The sequence below is a fragment of the Bos indicus genome, chromosome 11 (assembly GCF_029378745.1).
Source record: "Bos indicus isolate NIAB-ARS_2022 breed Sahiwal x Tharparkar chromosome 11, NIAB-ARS_B.indTharparkar_mat_pri_1.0, whole genome shotgun sequence".
Lineage (NCBI taxonomy): Eukaryota > Metazoa > Chordata > Mammalia > Artiodactyla > Bovidae > Bos > Bos indicus.
In genome coordinates, this window is record NC_091770.1 from 24,886,041 (window position 1) to 24,910,231 (window position 24,191).

The 24,191-nt window shown below is 39.4% G+C and overlaps 1 protein-coding gene and 1 non-coding gene across 10 annotated transcripts in view; both read left to right on the forward strand.

The window, feature by feature from the left end:
• MTA3 (metastasis associated 1 family member 3) overlaps positions 1-24,191 on the forward strand; it is a 213,727-nt gene that overhangs the window by 70,693 nt on the left and 118,843 nt on the right. The gene's annotated exons all lie outside the window — the stretch shown is intronic.
• Positions 7,688-7,794, forward strand: LOC139186034 (U6 spliceosomal RNA). The gene has a single exon (XR_011569603.1). It is a non-coding gene; the product is annotated as a U6 spliceosomal RNA (small nuclear RNA).

A 24,191-nucleotide genomic window follows, 5' to 3' on the forward strand; every position in this document is an offset into this window, starting at 1 on the left:
ATAAATAGTACTAGATTTAAGTAATTAAAATAAATGAGAGAAAAAGTAGCACACCTCCCTAGAGAAGAAGGGCAAGAATCTTTAGATCCAATGGATGAAAGATACTTCATTTTAGAACACTGAAGAAAAATTGAGGATCCTAAAGTTTTTATAGAGAAAGTTATCAATGAAGGAATGAGGATCAGATTTCTTCAGTACATACTAGAAGAGCAAGTTTTTTAAAGTTGAGAATTCAATAACTATGAATTGCCACATAAAAGTATTTTTCAACATATAAGTATTATATAAATCAGTAATTTAGGAATAAAATTCCAGACTGTTCAAACATTAGAAATCGCAAAGAGAAATAAAAGTCTTCCGAAATTCTGACATTTTGAGAACAGGGAAGAAGTAAAAGCTTTCTAAAACTTTTTTTAGAAAGTTTTGAGAAAATTTTGAGGAAGTTCATATTAGTTATAACTTTTAAGGATAACCAATGGAAAGATGCAGATAAATCATTTTAGGAACTTCCCTGATGGTCCAGTGGTTAAGAATCCCTCTTCTAAAGTGGGAGATGTGGACCTGATCCCTGGTTGGAGAACTGGGATCCCACATGCTGTGGGGCAACTAAGCCCAGCCGCTGCAACTAGAGAGAAGCCCATGAAGATCCCACGTGCATCAGTGAGGATCTTGAGTGCTGCAACTAAATCTCAATGCAGCCAAATAAATAGATGTTAAAATCATTTGATAAAAGAAAAATCACTTGATTTTACAATACTTCATCTACATTACTAGATTAATAGATGAGGTTAAAGTGAAAGGCACTCAGTCTTGTCTGACTCTTTGCGACGCTATGGACTATACAGTCCATGGAATTCTCCAGGCCAGAATACTGGAGTGGGTAGCCTTTCCCTTCTCCAGGGAAGCTTCCCAAACCAGAGATCGAACCCAGGTCTTCTGCAATGTAGGCGGATTCTTTACCAGCTGAGCCACAAGGGAACCCCAAGAATACTGGGGTGAGTAGCCTGTCCCTTCTCCAGTGGATCTTTTACCAACTGAGCTATCAGGGAAGCCCAGATGAGGTTAAAATGGTCCTAAATAGGCCCCCACTCAACAGAATAAGGAAAGAGAACAATAAAGTAACAGAAGAGGACCAGAATGAGTCCAAACACATCAGTGACAAAATATGTAAAAGGCATAAATTCTCCTGGTAAGAGACAGACTGGTAATTCATAACACTCATATACAAAAGATGCCTAAAGAAAACCTTAACAAATAGTGCAAAGCAGGAACTACACACACAAAAATTGTTCCCACACCCTCTACTTGTGGGATCTTAATACCTCAACTAGGAATCGAACCTGCCCTCTTAGCAGTGAAAGAGCTGAGTCCTAACCACTGGACCGCCAGGGAATTCCTCACAAATAATATTCTGTTCAAAGGCAAGGAAGTAAAAAAATAGAAGTAACAATAAAAGGAAAATAAGCTATGTTACAATCCAGTTTGGTAATTTAAGAAACATGTTTATGTATGCCTTTGTGTTGAAGGAGAAATAAAACCTGCAATTGTGAATGATTCCAAAAAGAATGACAATAAAAATAGTAATCTTAGAAACCTCTGGGTTGAGGCCAGAGTCATAAGAAAATTTAAAGCCTTCAAAGCAACCCTTGAATAAAATGACTAAAAATAACTATTAAAGCCAGGCATTCAAGGTAGAATTGAAAAATAAATGCAAAAAAAGGAGTTAAATATAAAAGCAAAAATGAATGAAATAGGGGAAAATGTAGAAGTTACAAAATCAGAAGCTGGTTTTTTAAATATTAATTTTTCCCCAAGTTAATCTGTTAGTTTAAGGAAATCCCAATCAAAATCCCAGTAGGACTTTGTATGGAACTTAGCAAGGTGCTTCTGTCATATACTGGGAGAAGAAGAAAAGCAGGTAAGTAAAAAGATTTGTCTTGTTTTCTGGTAAATGCTTTTAAGGTTACATACAGATTTTCTTTGAGAACCTGTGGTCATCTCCTCTAGGTTTTGCTATGTAATGCTTTATTATTCACTTCTGAGTTGTCTGAATTTTTCAAACAAATGTAGAAGAGCACAATGAACCTGCATTTAATCATCACTTGTCTTCAACAGTTAATCAACATAAGCTTATTTCATTGACACCCTGCTTTGTCCACCTCAGACCCCAACTCAAATCTCAGCACATACTTTGTTTGTAAATACATCTTTTTTAACCTAATATTTATTTATATGAATAGGCTTAGTTTGTCTGATCTATTGATTACTAATGTTAATTATTTCTGTTAATTTTATTGGTCCATTTCTCCTTGCATTTCTAATAGATTTTGGTCTTGAAGTAAAGATGCAAGGTGCTTAAAAAGTTTGGTCTTGAGATGGATTCTTTTTAAATATAATAGAAAATATCTTTCTCTAATGCTTTTTACTTTGAATTCCATTTTTTTTTCTGTTATTATTTTGGCTATGTGCACTGAGATCTTAGTTCCCTGACCAGGGATCAAACTCAGGCCCCCAGCAGTTGAAGTGCAGAGTCTTAATTACTGGACTGCCAGGAAATTCCCTTTTCTAATGTTATTGCTGTTCCCATTTTTGTTGTTACTAGCATTTGTCTAGTTTATACATTTTTTTATTTTTAATTTTTAGGTTTAAATTTTTTAATTATTATTATTTTTAATTAATTTATTTATTTTAATTGAAGGACAAGGGCTTCCCTGGTGGCTCAAAGGGTAAACCGTCTGCCTAATGCAGGAGATCTGGGTTCGATCCCTGGGTCAGGAAGATCCCCTGGAGAAGGAAATGGCAACCCACTCCAGTACTCTTGCCTGGAAAATCCCATGGACAGAGAAGCCTGGTAGACTACAGTCCATGGGGTCGCAAAGAGTTGGACACGACTGAGCGACTTCACTTTCACTTCACAAGATTGTGGTGGCCCCTGCCACACATTGACACGAATCAACCAGGGGTGCACGTGTCTCCCCCCCTCCTCCCCCGCCGCCATCCTGAAGCCCCCTCCCTCCTCCCTCCCCACTCCATCCCTCTGGGTTGTCCCAGAGCACCAGCTATTGAGTGCCCCGCTTTGTGCATCGAACTTGCACTAGTCATCAATTTTACATATGGTAATATACATTACCTATTCTCTCGGGTTTTGTTTTTTAAAGAGTATTGAGCTTTTTAAACCACGTAAAGCTGGGTTTTTGTTTGTTTTGTTTTTCATCTTTTTACACTTGTTCTGAGAATCTTGAACTTCAGTAAGGACATTTAATCCTTTTACTTGTAGTTACATTTTAATTCCTCGATGTGTATGTGTGTTTTCTCCTTCCTTCTGTTGGTTTTATCACATTGTCTATTTGTCAGGGAGGTATTCATCCTATTTGTAGTCTTACAGTTTTCCTCACATTTTTATTTGTTTTACTTGTTAAAACTTTCTGCGTTTAGAAAGGTAATATTTGATTATGAATCAACAATTAAAAAGTACAAAAGTGGGGCTTCCCTGGTGGGCCAGTGGTTGAGAGTCACCTGCTGATGCAGGAGGCAAGGGTTTGATCCCTCCTCTGGGAGCGTCCCACATGGCATGGAGCAGCTAAGCCCATGCGCCAGAGCGGTTGAGCCCACGTGCCTCAGCTGTTGAAGCCCCTGAACCCAAGAGCCCATGCTCCGCAACAAGAGAAGCCTCCACAATGAGAAACCCGTGCACCGCAACTAGAGAAAGCTCACGCACAGCAACGAAGACCCAGCACAACCAAAAATAAAGAAATCTTTAAAAAAAAAAAAAAAAAAAAGACAAAAGTATATTCAATGCAAAAACTCCCCATATCAGGTCTCCAAAGACCCAGTTCTCCCTCACAGAACACCATTATTCCTAGTTTCTAGTGTCTTTTCCACAGAAAATCAGTGTTTATAGAAGGAAATCATTTGTATGTGTATACACATATTTTCCCCCAACTTTTTCCTTTTTACGGAAATGATTGTATAGTACAGTGGCTTTTATATTTTTTGCTTTAGAATTTCCCTTAATAATTTAAAAAAATTTTATTTTCTTAATACATTTGAAAGTTGACATATAAAATTTTTCATCAAAAAATTTAAATAGTTGCAGAGATAAAGTATCTGGTGTGTTGCAGATAGTGACATTTAAAAATGAATGACTAGGGAATTCCCTGGTAAGGACTTCCTGCTTCCACTGCTGGGGGCCTGGGTTTGACCCCTTGTCACAGAACTAAGATCCCACCATCCACATGGCCAAAAAAAAGAAAAAAACAATTTGCCCACTGTCACAGGTTAAAAAAACAGCATGAACAAGCTCTTAAACAGTTTGAAATTTTATGTGATCCATTTGTCTCCTTAAGTTCATTTCCACTTTGCTTTCTCTGCAGAATTTTAGCCTAATGTATTTTATGCTTGAAAGTTTTGTTTATCATCATACTGTTTTCTGGAACAAAAATTTTACATTAATTTAAATTTAAAATACTTTGTATGTCTTGAGTTTGTAAGACTCAGAGTCTTAATTTCTTTTGGACTTATTATAATTATAGTACAAATAATTACTAAAAATGTAATTGTTCATAATTTAAATGTTCATAATTACTAAACACAAAAGTACATTTTCATTGGAAATCAAGATGGGTGGGGCTTCCTCTTACCTCATTCAGTTAAGGAATCCTTGCATTGCTAGAATGAGAGGTTTGGTATTTTGTTCCTGATTTTTATGTTTATAAATGTTGGTTCTGACAAATTTATTTCATCTAAATAGATGAGAATGGTAGCTCTTTGCTCATTTATTCACTTATCAAATATATTTTGAGCTCCTCCTATGTTATGGACACTCTTCTAAGCTCGGATGATAAGCATTGAACAAGCAGAAATCCCTGCCCTCAGAGTCTCTTTGTTCTTCTGAGTTGTATGTGAAAAATCATATAGTGGTTTTGCATTAAAAGTTATTTTTAATGATTTAGCAGCTGACAATTCAATTATGTCCTCCTTCAGTCTTGTCAAAAGCAGAGAAATTGAAACCAGCGGAGTTGGAAGAGGTTTGTTAACCAGTCATCAGTTATTCACAATCTCATTTTTTGAGAAGCAGAATAAAAAGGCTTTACCAAGACCTAACAAATGACTGTTAATTATATTTCTTACTCTTTGACCTATGTAGATTTTATCACTTAGCATCTACCAGATAAACAACTAGTTGGGGATTTTACATATATAAATATATAATATCCTATACACATAAACGTAATCTCCAGCTGGTTTATATAAATATGTAAAGAGATTTGTTGCAAGTAATTAACTTAAATGATTGTGGGGCTGGCCAGGTGAAATTTTTTCTTACGGAAATCTGAGTTTTACTCCTGAGACCTTTCATTTGATTGAATGAAACCCACCCAGGTTACTGAGGAGAATCGCCTTTACTCAGATTCAGCTGATGTTAATCATATCTACATAATACTTTCACAGCAACACCTAGTTAGAATTTAAATAGCTAGGGACTATAGCCTAGGCAATTTGACACACAAAACTAACCATCATATAGGAACATTTAAACCAGTATGTCAGAAAAGTTTGGGGAAGTTGAAATAATGTTCATTTGAATATACCTTTGCATTTTAAATTTTACTCTGATAAAATGTTTGGATCTAATAACTGAGCACACACACACACTGTGTTTGTACTTATGTGTTTAAATATATAACGTAAATTGATGAATAGAGCATAATATGATCTGTATTTAAATATATTTTCATCAGATCGTTGGAGCTGTGGATTTCATTTATTCAGTGGAAAATGACTACCAGTAAAACTTTAATGGCAGAGCCAGTCCTTATTGACAAAAACCAGGCAGCTAAATCACACTTTCTGTTAGAAAGTCTCGTTTTTCCAATTTTAATAAATGAGTACTGTGCGTCCCCAAGGCAACCATCTCCTAAATTCTAAGATAGATTTCTGGGTAACACTCAGAGCCTTGCTGTGATAGACTAAGGACTTCAGCATTTTTTACAGACTCTTCCCGCCCATCCCTCCTTGGGACTGTTTTCACAGAAGTGTTTTTTTGTTCTTTCTTTCGGGCTGCAACACACTGTGTGGGGTCTTAAACATACAGTGTATATATACACTGTTCCCTCTCTCCCCCACCAAACCCGGGATCCCTGTATTGGAAGTGTGGAGTTCAACTACTGGAACACCAGGGAAGTCCCAGGAGTGGTGTATTTTTTGATTACCATTCAGGGGTTGGAGAAAATGAAGTCTTTTTAATTGTTTGTGTATCTATCAGTAGATACTTCCAAGAGCAATACTGTTGGAAGAGAGAAGGGAAAATACAGCAATAACAGAAAACTGTCCTGGTATTCTTTTCTTGTTTCCAGTTTTTGTGCTTTGACCACAAATGTTATTAGCAATAATAAGGCTAAACATATTTGACTTCTAGATGTCTGTGGTATATTCTTGTGTAGTTTCACGATATGAGTACATAGCCCATAGGTCTTAGACTGTGAAGTATGTAGAAGCATAGACCTCAGCCTTACACTCTCATTAAAAAAAAAAAAAAATTTGGCCATGCTGCCTGGCATGTGGGATCTTAGTTCCCCAACCAGGAATTGAACCCACGCCCTTGCCATGAAAGTGTGGAGTCTTAACTACTAGGCTGCTAGAGAGGTCCCAGTACTCTCCACGTCCAAGTGTGGCTAATCTGAGACACTGAGTCCTAACTCCATCCGTCCCTGGAGAACCTTCTCAGTCTTATCCAGGCAGCTACTACTGGTTGATTGGAGTTGGCACAAAGATCTATTTTTTGTCACTGCCTTAAAAGTAATAAACATTTGTTCATAAGGACATTTTTCTCTTGCTGTTTTATAGTGTTTTTTATTTTGTAAATGACATTTTACAATTAGCAATAACGGCAAGTTTGTGTCTCATTAACCAGATTATTATCAACTGTAAATATTACAGAGGTATATTGTTTGGCAAGTTAATTATGTTTTATGATACACATTTTCTTTTTGATCTGTTACCTTGAATGTTAATGGCTGCTATTATCTTTTTAAAGCAAGTACCATATTAATACTTTAAAATTGATGTCACGTTGCTTATTGATTATTAAATGAGGCATTCCAGTAATTAAATGAGGCTATTCCGATAATATCCAATAGATACTCTTAAGTTTCTTTAAAAGCCTTGGGTTAGCTTAGTTTGTGGGCTGGAAGGATATAGACTTCATGTTTTATATTTTCATATGACTGGTTGAAGGAATATCATTTTTGTAGTCAGAGTAGCTAGAGTAGCTAATCTAAAATTTTCTACAGGTTATCTTTAAAGAAAAATCTTTCCACTGAAGTATATATATTGAATTCTGTAACTTCCTACTGCTACGTCTATTTCTACTAGGCTTTTATCTTTATATATTGCCCTTTATTTAGAATGGGACTTCTCTGGTGGCTCATTGATAAAGAATATGGCTGCCAGTGCAGGAGACACAGGTTCGATCCCTGGGTCAGGAAAATCCCCTGGAGAAGGAAATGTCAACCCACTCTACTGTTCTTGGCCTGGAGAATTCCATGGACAGAGGAGCTGGGTAGGCTACCGTCCATGGGGTCGCATAGAGTCAGGCGTGTCTTAGCAACTAAACAATGACAACATAGCCAGGAAGTTGGAAAAGGGTCTCCTAAAGCCTTGTCCAAGGTTTTAGAAGTCTTATCAAGTGCCCACTTCGGCAGCACATATACTAAAATTGGAACAATACAGAGAAGATTAGCATGGCCCCTGCGCAAGGATGACATGCAAATTCGTGAAGTGTTCCATATTTAAAAAAAAAAAATAAATAAAGAAGAAGAAGTCTTATCAAGAAGCTGCTGATGCCTGCTGCATTCTTGACGTCTAGGAACTTGGAGAATGGACCTTGCCTCATAAAAAGCCTTACCTTCTCAACTTTGCTAATGGCTAAGAGTCTCAAGAAGATGGCCCCTGTCTCATAGCCTCCCATATATCTTACCAGTTCCCATGCACAACTTGGGGTGCATAGGAAGCTGGGAACTTATTTTAAGCTTTCTGATCTTCCAAAGGGACGGAAGGAGGTTGAGAAAATCTGAATATTTACTACAGTGGTATTAAGATGGATGATAGTGATGTTGGTGAATAAGGGTTATTATCACCATGGTTAGTATACCTCATTCAGAATAATGTATCAAGTGGCAACATTCTATAACTAGAACTGGAAATTCCAAATCCAGTTATTTTTCAGTGGGCTGTGCACCTTCTAATATCTTATTCTTTATTAATTAAATAATTCACTGAGCATCTCAGTTTGAGCAGGTGGCTGTTCTGGGCGCTCTGAATATTTATAGTGACCAGACACTGTCCCTGCTCTCAGAAAGCCTTTAGTCCTGTGGGTTACAGACAGAAGCTGTTTTACTGCAGTATAGAAAATGCTGTGGTAGAGGGGAGTTTCCCAGGAAGGACTTTGACCCCTGTTATAGCTTCACATGTCATCTGATACAATATCTTGGTTCTAACCACCTTCTTTGCCTATCTTGGTTCTAACCAGCTTCTTGGCATAAATTATTATTATGGTTGTGCCTCATGACATGCAGGATCTTGATTCCCTGACCAAGGATTGAACCTGTGCCCTGTACAATGGAAATGTGGAGTCTTAACCACTGGACCACCTGGGAATTCCCATAATTATGTTTATAAAATCATCTCTCTTAACACAGTTTTTTCCCCAAGATCCCTTGGCTTTGTCTTTTGTTCCTTCTGGCTTCAACCCAGTGTATAAAACTTAAAATAATCTTTAAAGCTACATGGATATTTTTACATTGGTTAGCCAAACTTGCTTTACATAAAGGCGATGGCACCCCACTCCAGTACTCTTGCCTGGAAAATCCCGTGGATGGAGGAGCCTGGTAGGCTGCAGTCCATGGAGTCGCTAAGAGTCTGACACGACTGAGCGACTTCACTTTCACTTTTCACTTTCATGCATTGGAGAAGGAAATGGCAACCCACTCCAGTGTTCTTGCCTGGAGAACCCCAGGGATGGGGGAGCCTGGTAGGCTGCCGTCTATGGGGTCGCACAGAGTCAGACACGACTGAAGCGACTTAGCAGCAGCAGCAGCAAGAGTATCCATAATTCATGCAGGTGAAACTGCAATTCCTGAGAGGAAATAATTTGAACTTGGCAGTAAATTATTGAAGGTTATGGTGTTAGACATCTCTTGAGATAACAAAATATTTTATTTCCTTTTTTTTTAATAATTGTTTTTGCCTTTAAGGTGTAATATGGTTGACTCTTACTGAGTTTTCATAGTTCAAGCAGCAAATCCATTTGTTCTTTTGATATTGTTTTCAGATTACTCAGTATTCTATACAGTTGGAGAAATGTTTTCCATATTCTTCCCTATTTTAACAGACTTCTTAACTTGCTTAGGATTGTATATATTTTTATATAAATTACTATAAGTAGGTAATACTTATATAAGTATTACTTATATATTATAAGTATATACTATACTTATATACTTAATACTATAAGTAGCCACCAGATTCCCTGGTGGCTCAGATGATAAAGAGTCTGCCTGTGCAGGTAGGAGATCCGGGTTCATTCCCTGGGTCGGGAAGATCCCCTGGAGAAGGAAATCGCAACCCACTCCAGTATTCTTGCCTGGACTGTCCCATAGATGGAGTAACCTGGCAGGCTACAGTCCATGGGGTTGCAAAGAGTTGGACACAACTGAGTCACTACACTTTCAATAGGACCAGAAGGGATGACTAGATTAGATGAAAGTTTTAGAGATTATGAAACTCATTAGTGAAAGGCTTCCAGGAGGAGATATCCTGCAGAAAATGTCTGTAAGAAATGTAGTTGTAATCCTGTATCCCGATTGATTCTTATTTCTAGTTTGTCCTTGCTGCTGCTAAGTCGCTTCAGTCATGTCCGACTCTGTGCGACCCCATAGACGGCAGCCCACCAGGCTCCCCCGTCCCTGGGATTCTCCAGGCAAGAACACTGGAGTGGGTTGCCATTTCCTTCTCCAGTGCATGAAAGTGAAAAGTCAAAGTGAAGTCGCTCAGTCGTGTCTGACCCTTAGTGACCCCATGGACTGCAGCCCACCAGGCCCCTCCATCCATGGGATTTTCCAGGCAAGAGTACTGGAGTGGGGTGCCATTGCCTTCTCTGTTGTCCATGCTAGACTATAAATTTTCTGACACTTGGTTTCCAGACTATTTAAACTTTTGAAAAGGATTATCCTATCGTGTGTGATGGCTCCTATTTCTTATACTGGTAATTCATATATCACATAATTCACAATGTTAAATAACATGTGCTGTTACAGAATTCTTTTAGATTATTTAGTAGTTTACAGGAAAATGGAGTAAAAAAAATGCATGTGACTTGTCTAACAAATACAGTTTCATGAAGTTATCTGTTTTGTCTTCTTTACTTGGTGGAATGATTAGATCAGAGTGTATGTACCATTCTTAAGATTTTTAACATGTTCTTGAGGAGCCTTCCAGAAAGTATGAATCAGTTTATTTTCATACTTTGCTATCACTTTGTCCTTTCTTATATTTTCTTATGGAAGTTTCATAGGTTTCTGTTTAACTATAAGTTTGTGATCATTTGTAGTTAATCCTTGTGTTTCGGTGCAAGGTGCCCATGCTTAGGTCCTTTTGGGGGCGCTGCATCTGTTTTCAGTTGTTTCAGCCCTGCTTGTTGAAAAGACTGTGTTTTCACCATTGTATTGCTTTTGTGCCTCTGTCACATCAGTTGGCTTTAAATATGTGCATCTATTTCTATCCTTTCTCTTCTGCTCCTTTCATCCATTTGTTGCTCTTGTTGCCATTTTCACCATCAGCGGACTTTGGATTATTGTATCTTTCTACTACTACTTGAAATCAAGTAATATTAGCCCTCCAACTTTGACTTGTTCTTTTTTAAACTTTTTTTGGCTATTCTAGATCCTCTGCATTTTTATTTAAATTTTAGAATCAGCTTGTCAGTTTTTACAAAAATAAAAAGGTCTGCTGGGATTTTGGTTGGGATTTCATTACATCTACTAGGGGGAGAATTGATAACTTTTTAATACTGAGTCTTCTAATCCATGAATACATGGATTAGTGGTTTCTTACTTTTTATTGTTGAGTAGTATTCCGAAAAAGCAAAAAGATAGGACACTGAAAGATGAACTCCCCAGGTCCGTAGGTGCCCAGTATGCTACTGGAAATCAGTGGAGAAATAACTCCAGAAAGATTGAAGGGATAGAGCCAGAGCAAAAACAACACCCAGTTGTGGATGTGACTGGTGATAGAAGCAACATCCGATGCTGTAAAGAGCAATATTGCGTAGGAACCTGGAATGTTAGGTCCATCAGTTCAGTTCAGTCGCTCGGTCGTGTCCGACTCTTTGTGACCCCGTGTATCGCAGCACGCCAGGCCTCTCTGTCCATCACCAACTCCCGGAGTTCACTCAAATTCATGTCCATCGAGTCAGTGACGCCATCCAACCATCTAATCCTCTGTCAGCCCCTTCTCCTCCTGCCCCCAATCCCTCCCAGCATCAGAGTCTTCCAGTGAGTCAACTCTTCGCATGAGGTGGCCAAAGTACTGCAGTTTCAGCTTTAGCATCAGTCTTTCCAATGAACACCCAGGACTGATCTCCTTTAGAATGGACTGGTTGGATCTCCTTGCAGTCCAAGGGACTCTCAAGAGTCTTCTCCAACACCACAGTTCAAAAGCATCAATTCTTGGGTGCTCAGCTTTCTTCACAGTCCAACTCTCACATCCCTACATGACCACTGGAAAAACCATAGCCTTGATTAGACGGACCTTTGTTGGCAAAGTAGTGTCTCTGCTTTTTAACATGCTATCTAGGTTGGTCATAACTTTCCTTTTGAGGAGTAAGCATCTTTTAATTTCATGGCTGTAATCACCATCTGCAGTGATTTTGGTGCCCCAAAAAATAAAGTCTGGCACTGTTTCTACTATTTCCCCATCGATTTCCCATGAAGTGATGGGACCAGATGCCATGATCTTCATTTTCTAATGTTGAGCTTTAAGCCAACTTTTTCACTCTCCTCTTTCACTTTCATCAAGAGGCTTTTCAGTTCCTCTTCACTTTCTGCCATAAGGGTGGTGTCATCTGCATATCTGAGGTTATTGATATTTCTCCTGGCAATCTTGATTCCAGCTTGTGCTTCTTCTAGCCCTGCGTTTCTCATGGTGTACTCTGCATAGAAGTTAAATAAGCAGGGTGACAATATACAGCCTTGACATACTCCTTTTCCTATTTGGAACCAGTCTGTTGTTCCATGTCCAGTTCTAACTGTTGCTTCCTGACCTGCATACAAGTTTCCCAAGAGGCAGTTCAGGTGGTCTGGTATTCCCATCTCTTTCAGAATTTTCCACAGTTGATTGTGATCCACGTAGTCAAAGGCTTTGACATAGTCAATAAAGCAGAAATAGATGTTTTTCTGGAACTCTATTGCTTTTTCAATGATCCAGCTGCTGTTGGCAATTTGATTTCTGGTTCCTCTGCCTTTTTTAAAACCAGCTTGAACATCTGGAAGTTCACGGCTCACGTATTGCTGAAGCCTGGCTTGGAGAATTTTGAGCATTACTTTACTAGCATGTGAGATAAGTGCAATTGTGTGGTAGTTTGAGCATTCTTTGGCATTGCCTTTCTTTGGGATTGGAATGAAAACTGACCTTTTCCAGGTCTGTGGCCACTGCTGAGTTTTCCAAATTTGCTGGCATATTGAGTGCAGTACTTTCACAGCATCATCTTTCAGGATTTGAAGTAGCTCAACTGGAATTCCATCACCTCCACTAGCTTTGTTTGTAGTGATGCTTTCTAAGGCCCACTGGACTTCACATTCCAGGATGTCTGGCTCTAGGTGAGTGATCACACCATCGTGATTATCTGGGTCATGAAGATCTTTTTTGTACAGTCCTTCTGTGTTTTCTTGCCACCTCTTCTTAACATCTTCTGCTTCTGTTATTTCCATACCATTTCTGTCTTTTATCGAGCCCATCTTTGCATGAAATGTTCCCTTGGTATCTCTAATTTTCTTGAAGAGATGTCTCGTCTTTCCCATTCTGTTGTTTTCCTCTATTTCTTTGCATTGATTTCTGAGGAAGGCTTTCTTATCTCTCCTTGCTATTCTTTGGAACTCTGCATTCATATGGGCATATCTTTCCTTTTCTCCTTTGCTTTTCACTTTTCTTCTTTTCACAGCTATTTGTAAGGCCTCCCCAGACAGCCATTTTGCTTTTTTGCATTTCTTTTCCATGGGGATGGTCTTGATCCCTGTCTCCTGTACAATGTCACGAACCTCCGTCCATAGTTCATCAGGCAGTCTGTCTATCAGATCTAGTCCCTTAAATGTATTTCACACTTCCACTGTATGATCATAAGGGATTTGATTTAGGTCATACCTGAATGGTCTAGTGGTTTTCCCTACTTTCTTCAATGTAAGTCTGAATTTGGCAATAAGGAGTTCATGATCTGAGCCACAGTCAGCTCCTGGTCTTGTTTTTGCTGACTGTATAGAGCTTCTCCATCTTTGGCTACAAAGAATATATTCAGTCTGATTTCGATGTTGACCAGCTGGTGATGTCCATGTGTAGAGTCTTCTCTTGTGTTGTTGGAATAGGGTGTTTGCTATGACCAGTGCATTCTTTTGGCAAAACTCTATCAGCCTCTGCCCTGCTTCATTCCGTATTCCAAGGCCAAATTTGCCTGTTACCCCAGGTGTTTCTTAACTTCTACTTTTGAGTTTCAGTCCCCTATAATAAAAAGGACATCTTTTTTGGGTGTTAGTTCTAGGTTTTGTATGTCTTCACAGAACCATTCAACGTCAGCTTCTTCAGCGTTACTTGGGGCATAGGCTTGGATCACCGTGATATTGAATGGTTTGCCTTGAATACAAACAGAGATCATTCTGTCGTTTTTGAGATTGCATCCAAGTACTGCATTTCAGACTCTTTTGTTGACTATAATGGCTACTCCATTTCTCCTAAGGGATCCAGTATTCTTGCTTGGAGAATTCCAAGGACAGACAAACCTGGAGGGCTACAATCCCTTGGGTTAGTAGGACCTTGTTGTTTATCCACCTATAGATAATAGTTTGCATCTGCTAATCCCAAACTGAGTTAAATGGTCATCTGAGTTAAATTCACCCATTCCAGTCCATTTTAGTTCGCTGATTCCTAGAATGTCAACGTTCAGTCTTGCCCTCTCCTGTTTGACCACTTCCAATTTGCCTTGATTCATAGATCTGACATTCCGGGTTCCTATGCAATATTGCTCTTTACAGCATCAGACCTTGCTTCTATCACCAGTCACATCCACAACAGGGTACTGTTTTTGCTTTGGCTCCATCCCTTCATTCTTTGTGGAGTTGTTTCTCCACTGATCTCCAGTAGCATATTGGGCACCTACCGCCCTGAGGAGTTCCTCTTTCAGTATCCTATCATTTTGCCTTTTCATACTGTTCATGGGGTTCTCAAGGTAAGAATACTGAAGTGGTTTGCCATTCCCTTCTCCAGTGGACCACATTCTGTCAGATCTCTCCACCATGACCTGCCCGTCTTGGATGGCCCCACGGGCATGGCTTAGTTTCATTGAGTTAGACAAGGCTGTGGTCCATGTGATCAGATTGACTAGTTGTCTGTGATTTCAGTGTGTCTGCCCTCTGATGCCCTCTCGCAACACCTACTGTCTTACTTGGGTTTCTCTTACCTTGCACGTAGGGTATCTCTTCATGGCTAGGTCCATGAATCAAGGCAAATTGGAAGTGGTCAAACAGGAGATGGCAAGAATGAACGTCAACATTCTAGGAATCAACAAACTAAAATGGACTGTAATGGGTGAATTTAACTCAGATGACCATTATATCTACTACTGTGGGCAGGAATCCCTTAGAAGAGATGGAGTAGCCATGGGGTTACATGACTGAGCATGCATGCATGAGGGTGGAAGGAGATGGTTGTTAGCAGTTAACTGGTAGAACTTAAAAAAAAAAAGAAACTGCAAACTCTTTGCTATGGTGAATCTACTGTTTTACACGCTCATCTGCAATGTGGGGGAGTTACGGTTTCGTCACATCTTTGCCAACACTTCATGAGGTCAGTCTTTTTAATTTTAGGCCTCCTAATGGATATGTAAATTTTACCTTCTTGTGTCCTGTAATTTTTATGTTACAGGATTTTTTATGTTCCTGTAAATCTTCTTGAGCTTTGTTCTGTGATGCACTTAAGTTACTTGGAAACAGTTTGGTCCTTTTGGTTGTTGACTTTATGACTTAATGTATATTTGTTAAGTGGGTACAGAGCAGTCAGTGCTCATTTGTTCCCTATTACTTAAGCAAGACCTTTCTGTGTACCCTACCCAATACACCGTGAATTATGAGTTTTACTAGTGTAGTTGTTGAAAAAGAAGCACTGTTCGTGGCTCAGTGTGAGCACAGGGCACTGTTCCGCTGATTGTTTCCCTAGTTTATGGCTGTTTCCTCACTTGCATTCACTGATGGATTCTATGCTTGAGAATTACTGGCTGTGATCTCCAGGTTTTCTCACTCCAGTGCTCTCATCTTCTGAACCGCGTCTCCCTCGTCTCTCACCTTTGTCTCCTCATCTGGGAGTCACCCAGGCTCTGCCTCAGTTTCCCTGCCTTCTCTGTTGCCAGGAAACTCTGCCAAGGCAATAAATAGGGCCAGTGTTAGGGCTCACCTTGTTTGCTTCCTGTCTCAGGGTTTACTGTTCTTCATTGCCTGATGTGCCAGTGGCCTGATGCTTCATGTATATTATTAAGTTTTGATTTGGGGAAGGAAATTTGTAAAGGGAAAAAACAAACCCAAGATTTGTAAAATTTGGTTGTTTCAGAGAGGAGGGTCCCTATTACATTGTCTAGAAAGAAAGATCCTAGTTTTCTAAAAAAATATTTAAAAAGTCAAGGTGTAAAATACAGTATAACATGTAAAGTGCGCAGGTCAGTACATTTTCGCAGATGTATACATTTCTATTATTACCACTCAGATCAAGATAGAAGACTTTCTCATACCTCAGCAGATTTCCTTTGTGTTCATTGGCACCCTCTTCCTCCTCAGATAACCACTTCCCTGATGTCTGTTTAGCTTTGCCTGGTCTCTGATTTTGACTTCATCCCAATGAAGTACCTATGGTATTTACTCTTTTTGCTTGACTTTTTTTTCACTCAGCGCTGTGTCTGTGGGATCCGTCTATGTTATTGCTTGTATCACTTGTTCTTTGTTTGGGTCCAGTAGTATTCATCCTCATGCTGATGGACATCAGGTGGTTTCCTATATTGATTGGCTCCTGTGAATAAAACTGCTATGAACATTCTTCTGGTGTACTTAAGGTCTCATTCCACTTGGGTAAACACTGAGGATTAGGATTCTTGGTTTGTGGGGCAGGTGTAAGTACACTTTAGTAGTATATTGCAAACAAATTTCCACAGTGGTTAAACCAGTTTTTCACTTTGTATGTGAATTCTTGGGCTATTTTCTTGGAGAGACTTGGCATTTTCAGTCTTTCAAAGTTTAGCTGTTATGGGACAGCAGGTTTTCTTTTAGGAGGCCAAAGCATAATACTTAGGTTAAGTAATATGAGGGCTGAAGTAACCAGTTCTCCTGGTTTGCCTGAGACTGAGCGATTCTCTGAATGTAGGAGTTTAGTGTTGTTTTTTGGTGGCTCAGGTGGTAAAGAATCCACCTGCAGTGTGGGAGACTCAGGTTCGATCCCTGGGTTGGGTAGATCCCCTGGAGAAGGGAACGGCTGCCCATTCCAGGATTCTGGCCTGGAGGATTCCATGCACTGTATAGTCCAGGGGGTCACAGAATCAGAACAACTGAGCGACTTTCACTTTAAAATTCTATTTGTTTATGACTGTGCTGGGTCTTTGTTGCTGCTTGGGCTTTTCTGTAGCTGTATTGAGTGGGGGCTGCTCTCAGTTGCTGTGTGCGGGCCTCTCGCTGCAGTAGCCTCTTGCTGTGATGCAAGAATTCTAGGGTGCACAGTCTTCAGTAGTTACTGTTCCCAGGCTCTAGAGCACAGCTCAGTAACTATGGTGCACGGACTTAGGTGCCACGAGGCCAGGGATCGAACCTGTGTCTCCTGTATCAGCAGGCTGAGCCACTGAGCCACCAGAAAGCCCCAGACTTCTAGTTTTAAAACCAGGATAGTTCCAGTCACCTTAAATGAGGCTCTCAGCATATTTAGGCAGCAGAATGTGAAGGTAAAAGCAGGAAATTCACAAGGTCCAAGCCAAACCCAAGTACAGATGAGGCCTTACCCAGTGGTTGTGTTCTCTAGTCAAAAAAGACAGAGGTCAAAAAAAAAAAAAAAGACAGAGGTCCACTCATTCCACCACCTTTTACCTTTCAGATCTCAGCTTAAACTGTGTTTCTTCAGAGAAGGGTCAACTGGCTGTGTTAATTTCCTTTGTTGTATTTATGGAATACCTTATATAACCTTATAATACTTGCCACACTTGGCATATTTTTATTTGAAATCTTTATCAGAGCAGGACATTTATGTCTTCCTCATAGATATCCCCACAACATATTGGTAAGAACATCAATAATTTTTTTTCTTCTCTTGGGGTGTAGTTGTTGGGGGGAAGTAGGTGAAATATGGCAGGGCAGATCATTAGAAGATTTATAAACCATGAGACTTCTTAAAAATCAAAGCAAAAGAGAAATGTGTTGTAGGAAGATGCTGGCTGCTGTGTCTGTAATGAATGGGAAAGGATGATGGGCCTGGGGTTCTGGAAATTCTGGTTACTTCTAAATCCTTTTGTTTCTTACGTTTTAAAATTGATAGCAAATGTGAAAATGCATGGTGGCATTTTAAGGCTGCATAAAATTCCAGATGGACTTTGAATATGTTATAAGATTGGGCAGCCTTTGCCAGATGCAGTGTTCTTTGAATAAATAAATGTAAAGCAGAAATAGCTTAAATTTCTGATGGGATCCTAACTTGCTATAAAACAACTTATGAGTCATTGTATCTCACTATGTGAAGATAAAATTTCTGTGACAGGTTTCTTAAACCCAGTAAAGTAAAAAAGCCTTGTTTCACCCAGTTCATGTTTCTCTTTTCAAGTTAGACTTTGAGTTAGTATTTCTTTTGGATAAGTCAGTTGTTCCTGAATATCTTTCAGGGTATATGTGGTGGAAACAGTTTTCATGATAATACTAAGTTGTCACTAGATGGTCTTCCTGATTCTCTCAGGAGTATGTGGCAGAGTTTTTGCACTTGTATGACAAGTTGATGACATCACCATTCAGGATAATTCAATATGTGCTTGTGATTTCCTGTGTTTTCAAGTTTCTTTGTTTTAATTTCTAACACAATATTGATAGATATAACCCATGTAGGCAAAACTTTTTTGAAGTCTTTGATAGGACTGAAGAGACAAAGGAGTTCTGAGACTAGCTTGAGAACAGCTGGAATAGGTATTCTGCGCTCCCCCAAAATGTTTTAAAATTAGTGTTTTATACTCTTCAACTTTATATGTAATTTTCTTTCTTCTCTTAACTTTTCATCCACTTCTAGTCTCTCCCTGTTTATCTCATGCATTTCTTTATAGAAGCAGTAAACTCTTGGTGCTTTCCTGTTTTTGAGCTCCAAAATAGGCCACTTTTCTGTTTTGCTCCTCTCCTTTTCTAATCTTCAGAACCCAAAAGTTAGTTGTATATTTGTAATCACGTGTATATTTCAGAAATTAACGTTATACAGAATGTCACTTGAATTTTATATTTTGGAAAGATGATAGAAAGTTGTAGAGAAGGAAATACAAGTAATGAAATGATTATCAACTACAGTGGTTGTCTCATTAAGAAAAAAAGTTTACCATGGATTAGAGTTTAGTTACGGATTTCATTCTATTGAGTCCTATTCATTTTTTAATTTTTATTCAACTTTTACTGAAGTTTCTAGGAAGCAGAAAAGAGAATAATGTGCTAATTATGAACCTGCCAGCCAACTATGTCCTCTCTTGTAGCACACATTTGCTTTAGATTCTTTTAGTGCTGTGGGCATCCCTTCCCAGCCCCATTGCCTTCCTGCTTCCCCCATAGGTGGATTGCTGTCTCATCTTTGGTGTATATTTTTCGATTCATCTCTTTATAACTTTTACATATGTACGTATTTATCTAGAGCATTGTTTTTACCTTTTAAAAAATGATATTTTACATATGTGTTCCTCTACAGATTGCTTTCTCGCTCAATATCAAATTTTTGCAGTCCGTTGGTATGTGGATTCACGCATTCATTTTTAACTGCTGAGTAGAAATTCATTACATAACTATACTGAAATTTATTGTTCTTTTTGCATTTCATTTCCCTTCTGCCCTTTTTTCCAGGTTTAGCTAGTTCTCTATTATTCATATTCCATATATAACTTATCACTTTGTTTTTGTTTATTTAATTAAAAAAAATTTTATTTTTATTTATTTATTTGGCTGCACTGGGTCTCAGTTGCAGCACTCTGGATCTTTAGTTGTGGTACGTGAATGGTTAGTTGTGTCATGCCAGATCCAGTTCCCTGGCCAGGAATTGAACCTGGGCCCTCTGCATTGGGAACCTGGAGTCTTAGCCTCTGGACCACCAGGGAAGTCCCCACTTACCACTCTAAAAAGTGTGCAATTCAGTGATTTTTAGTATAATCACAAATTTATGCAACTATAACTATTATTTAATTCCAGGACATTTTTAAAAAAATTACTCGAGAAAGAAACCCCATACCCATTAGCAGTCCCTGCTCTAGTTCCTCTTCCACTAATCCTCTGTCAACCACCAGTCTACTTCCTGTCTCTCTTTATTTGCCTGTTCTGGATTTTTCATATCAGTAGTGTCATGTAATATGTGACCTTGTGTGTCTTTCTCTTTTGTAATATTTCATTTAGTTGAATGTCTCAAAGTTCATGTTGTAGCATGAATCAGTGCTTCTTTCCTCTTTATGGCTGAGTGATAAATATGCCATTGTGTGGATATCCTACATTTATTTATCCATTTATCAGGCATTTGGGTTGCTTCTACTTTTTGGCAGTTAGGAATAATGCTCCTATAAACATTCACATACAAGTTTTGTGTTGACATGTTTTCAGTTCTCCTGGGCATATACCTAGGAAAGGAATTGCTTGGTTACACGGTAACTCTGTTCAGCTACTTGAGGAAGCATTGAGCTGTTTTACAGTGCAGCTGCAGCATCTGACATTCTCATGGATAATGTACAAAGGTTACAGTTTTTCTACATTTTTGCCCATTATCTTTTTGATTGTAGTCATTCTAGTTGACGTGAAAAATCTCATGGTGGGGTGGTTTTGATTTGCGCTTCCCTTGTGGCTAATGATGTTAAACATCTTTTCATGTCCTAATTGGCTCTTTGTGTATCTTTTTGAAGAAACGTCTATTCAAATTCTTTGCCCATTATTTAACTGAGTTGTCTTTTTATTGTTACAAGAGTTCTTTATTCCGGGTACTAGACCCTTATGAGTTACATGATTTGCAGACATTTTCTCCCATTCTGTGGGTTGTCTCTTTGCTTTCTTGAGAGTACCCTTTTAATCACAAAAATTTTAACACTAATTCTAATTTACCTGTCTTTTCTTTGGTTTCTTATGATTTATTTAGGGGGAGTTGGTGATGGACAGGGAGGGCTGGCATGCTGGGTCGCAAAGAGTCAGACACGACTGAGCGATTGAACTGAACTGAACTGAATGAAGAAACTATTGCTTAGTCTAAGGTCATGAAGATTTGCACTTGTGTTTCATTCTAAGCATTTTATAAAATTTTTAGCTCTTACATTTAGGTCTTTGATCTATTTTGAATTAATGGTGTGAGAGTCCAGCTCTATTCATTATATGTGGTGTCTGGTTGTTAGCACCATTCGTAGAGGACTATTCATTCCCCTGGGCTTTCCAGGTGGCTCAATGGTAAAGAATCTGCCTGCCAATGTAGGAAACATGGGTTCGCTCCCTGGGAAGATCCCCTGGAGAAGGCAGTGGCAACCCCTCCAGTATTCTTGCCTGGGAAATCCCCTGAACAGAAGAGCCTGGTGAACTACACAAAGAGTTGGACATGACTCTTTGTGTAGACTTGGACACAACTCGTTGTGTAGAGTTGGACACAACTTTTTGGAGTCCAGTGGAGTCACAAAGAGTTGGACATGACTGAGCAGCTGAGCACACACTCACCTTCATTCCCCTGATGAATTGTCTTGGCACTCTTGTCCAAAATCATTTAACAGGAAGACTGGGCTTATTTCTGTACTACCAGTTATATTCTAATTAATCTATGTCTGCTCTTAGGTCAGTACCTCATAGTCCTGTTTGTCATAGCTTTTATCTTTTGTTTTTTGGCCACACTGCATGCAGGGTTTTAGTTCCCCAACAGGGTTTCCCTGGTAGCTCAAACGATAAAGAATCTGCCTGCCATGCGGGAAACCTGGGTTTGATCCCTGGGTTGGGAAGGTTCCCTGGAAGAGGTCTTGGCAACGCACTCCAGTGTTCTTGCCTGGAGAATCCACATGGACACAGGAGCTTGGCAGGCTACTGTCTGTGGGGTCACAAAGAGTCAGACACGACTGAGTGACTGTGCACACACACATACAGCCAGGGATCAAACCCTTGCCCCCTTCAGGGGATGCATGGAGTCTTAACCACAGGGCCACTAGGGAAGTGGTTGTAGCTTTGAAGTAAGCTTTGAAATCTGAAAGTGTGAGTCCTTCTAAATTTGTTCATGGCTATTGAGGGTTGCTTATGTCCATATGAATTTTAGAATAAGTTGGCCAATTTTTGTGAAAAAGGCTATTGGAATTTTGGTAGGGGTTGCACTGAATCTGTAAATCAATTTAGGGAGTATTGCCATCTTAACCATATTAAATCCTCCAATATGTGGACATAGTTTTTCCATTTATTTAGGTGTCTTTAAAATTTCTTGTAAGAATGTTTTGTCATTTTTAGCATATGAGTTTTATCTTTTGTTAAATATATTCCTATTTTTTTTCCCTTTTGATGTTATTGTAAATGAAATATTCTTAGTTTCAGTCTGAATTGTTCTGTGCTATTGATGAAACTATCATTGATGTTTGTTTATTGATCATTTGCTTCTAGATTGCCAAATCTTTTCTTTCTTTCTTTAATATTTATATATTTATTTGGCTGCCTGGGATCTTCCTTCTTTAGTTGTGGCATGTGGGATCTTTCACTTCAGTTCAGTCACTCAGTCGTGTCCGACTCTTTGCGACCCCATGAAGCGCAGCACACCAGGCCTCCCTGTCCATCACCAACTCGTGGAGTTTACCCAAACTCATGTCCATTGAGTTGGTGATGCCATCCAACCATCTCATCCTCTGTTGTCCCTTTCTCCTCCTGCCTTCAATCTTTCCTAACATCAGGGTCTTTTCAAATGAGTCAACTCTTCACATCAGTTGGCCAAAATATTGGAGTTTCAGCTTCACCATCAGTCCTTCCAATGAACACTCAGGACTGGTTTCCTTTAGGATGGACTGGTTGGATCTCCTTGCAGTCCAAGGGACTCTCAAGAGTCTTCTCCAACACCACAGTTCAAAAGCATCAATTCTTCAGTACTCAGCTTTCTTTATAGTCCAACTCTCACATCCATACATGACTACTGGCAAAACCATAGCCTTCACTAGATGGACCTTTGTTGACAAAGTAATGTCTCTGCTTTTTAATATGTGGGATCTTTAGTTACAGGCATATGAAGAAGCTCCCAGTTGCAGCATGTGGGATCCAGTTCCCTGACCGGGGGTTGAATCCAAGTCCCCTGCATTGGAAGTGTGGAGTCCTAGCCACTGGGCTACCAGGGAAGTCCCTGCCAAATCTTTTCTTTCTCTTCATTCACATAGTTCCCTGAAAGCTCAACTGTCATAAAAATCCTTCTAATTTTATTCAACTTGCCTCTTCTTTTTTTTTTTCTTGCCAGGCAGGCTTGAGTTGCATCAATACTGAGCTATTTTCAGTCAAATAATATGCCTTCAAACATTTTGGTACTTCTTAAATGTGTCTCTAGACAAAATTTTAACCACCTGCTTTTCTGTATGTTCTGTACCAGCTCACATCATCATTGTGGGCTGATAGTTCATTAAAATGGGGACCTGAGGATGTTTGTTTGAGAATAACCTGTGGAAAACTCTCCTCCTACCTGCCCGCACCACACCCCCCATCCTAACTAGCATGTAGAAATTATAATTTTGATTAGTTATGAAAAATACCCAGTTCAGGCAAACAAAGTGAAAGTCACTCAGGCGTGTCCAACTCTTTGTGACCCCATGACTATACAGTCCGTGGAATTCTCCAGGCCAGAATACTGGAGAAGGTAGCCTTTCCCTTCTCCAGGGGATCTTCCCAACATAGGGATCGAACCCAGGTCCCCTGCATTGCAGGCGGATTCTTTACCAGCTGAGCCACAAGGAAAACCCCAAAATACTGGAGTGGGTAGCTTATCCCTTCTCCAGGGGATCTTCCTAACCCAGGAATTGAACCGGGATCTCCTGCATTGCAGGCGGATTCTTTATCAACTGACCTATCAGGGAAGCCCTTTCAGGAAAAGAACTGAGAATCAGTAATGACTTTTCCTGTCGGGAGCCGCGTTAGGCATTAATGATAAAATGGAGGCACGGACCCAGACCCCTCTCCTCATTCCACAGGCACTGTCCCGGGATGAAGGAGTTAGGACTTGTAATTCTGACTTGTCTTTTCCTCTCCTCGGCTGAGTTGACTGAAAAGGAATATTAAGGTGCTTATTGCTCTTGAGAGGACCATGAGAAGGCACAAAGCCTTCTGCGGCTGTGCTCAGAGAATAATTCATAAAGTTAATCATTGACATTTGTTTAAGGACTTTTACAAGAGTGTTCCAGGATGAGCACATAGGCCATAGCTTGAGGCCATAGGAGGGATTGCTGTCTGAAGCCTGTTTGTGAGGAAAATGTTTATGGCAAAAGAGTTTGCTGAATTGAGGTCTAAGGAATAATTAAAATAGTTAGAAGCTAAAGATTCAAGGAATGTTGTAGTGTTAGCATATTCTACTATAGCTTATAGAAATTAGGGGCTTTAGAGATATTATTAGCTAGAAGCCCTTTCTAAGAAATAGTGAATTTAGGATACTAGGGGCAAACAGGATGTAGAAAGATAAGAAATAAACTGAGGAATGTGGTATGCAGC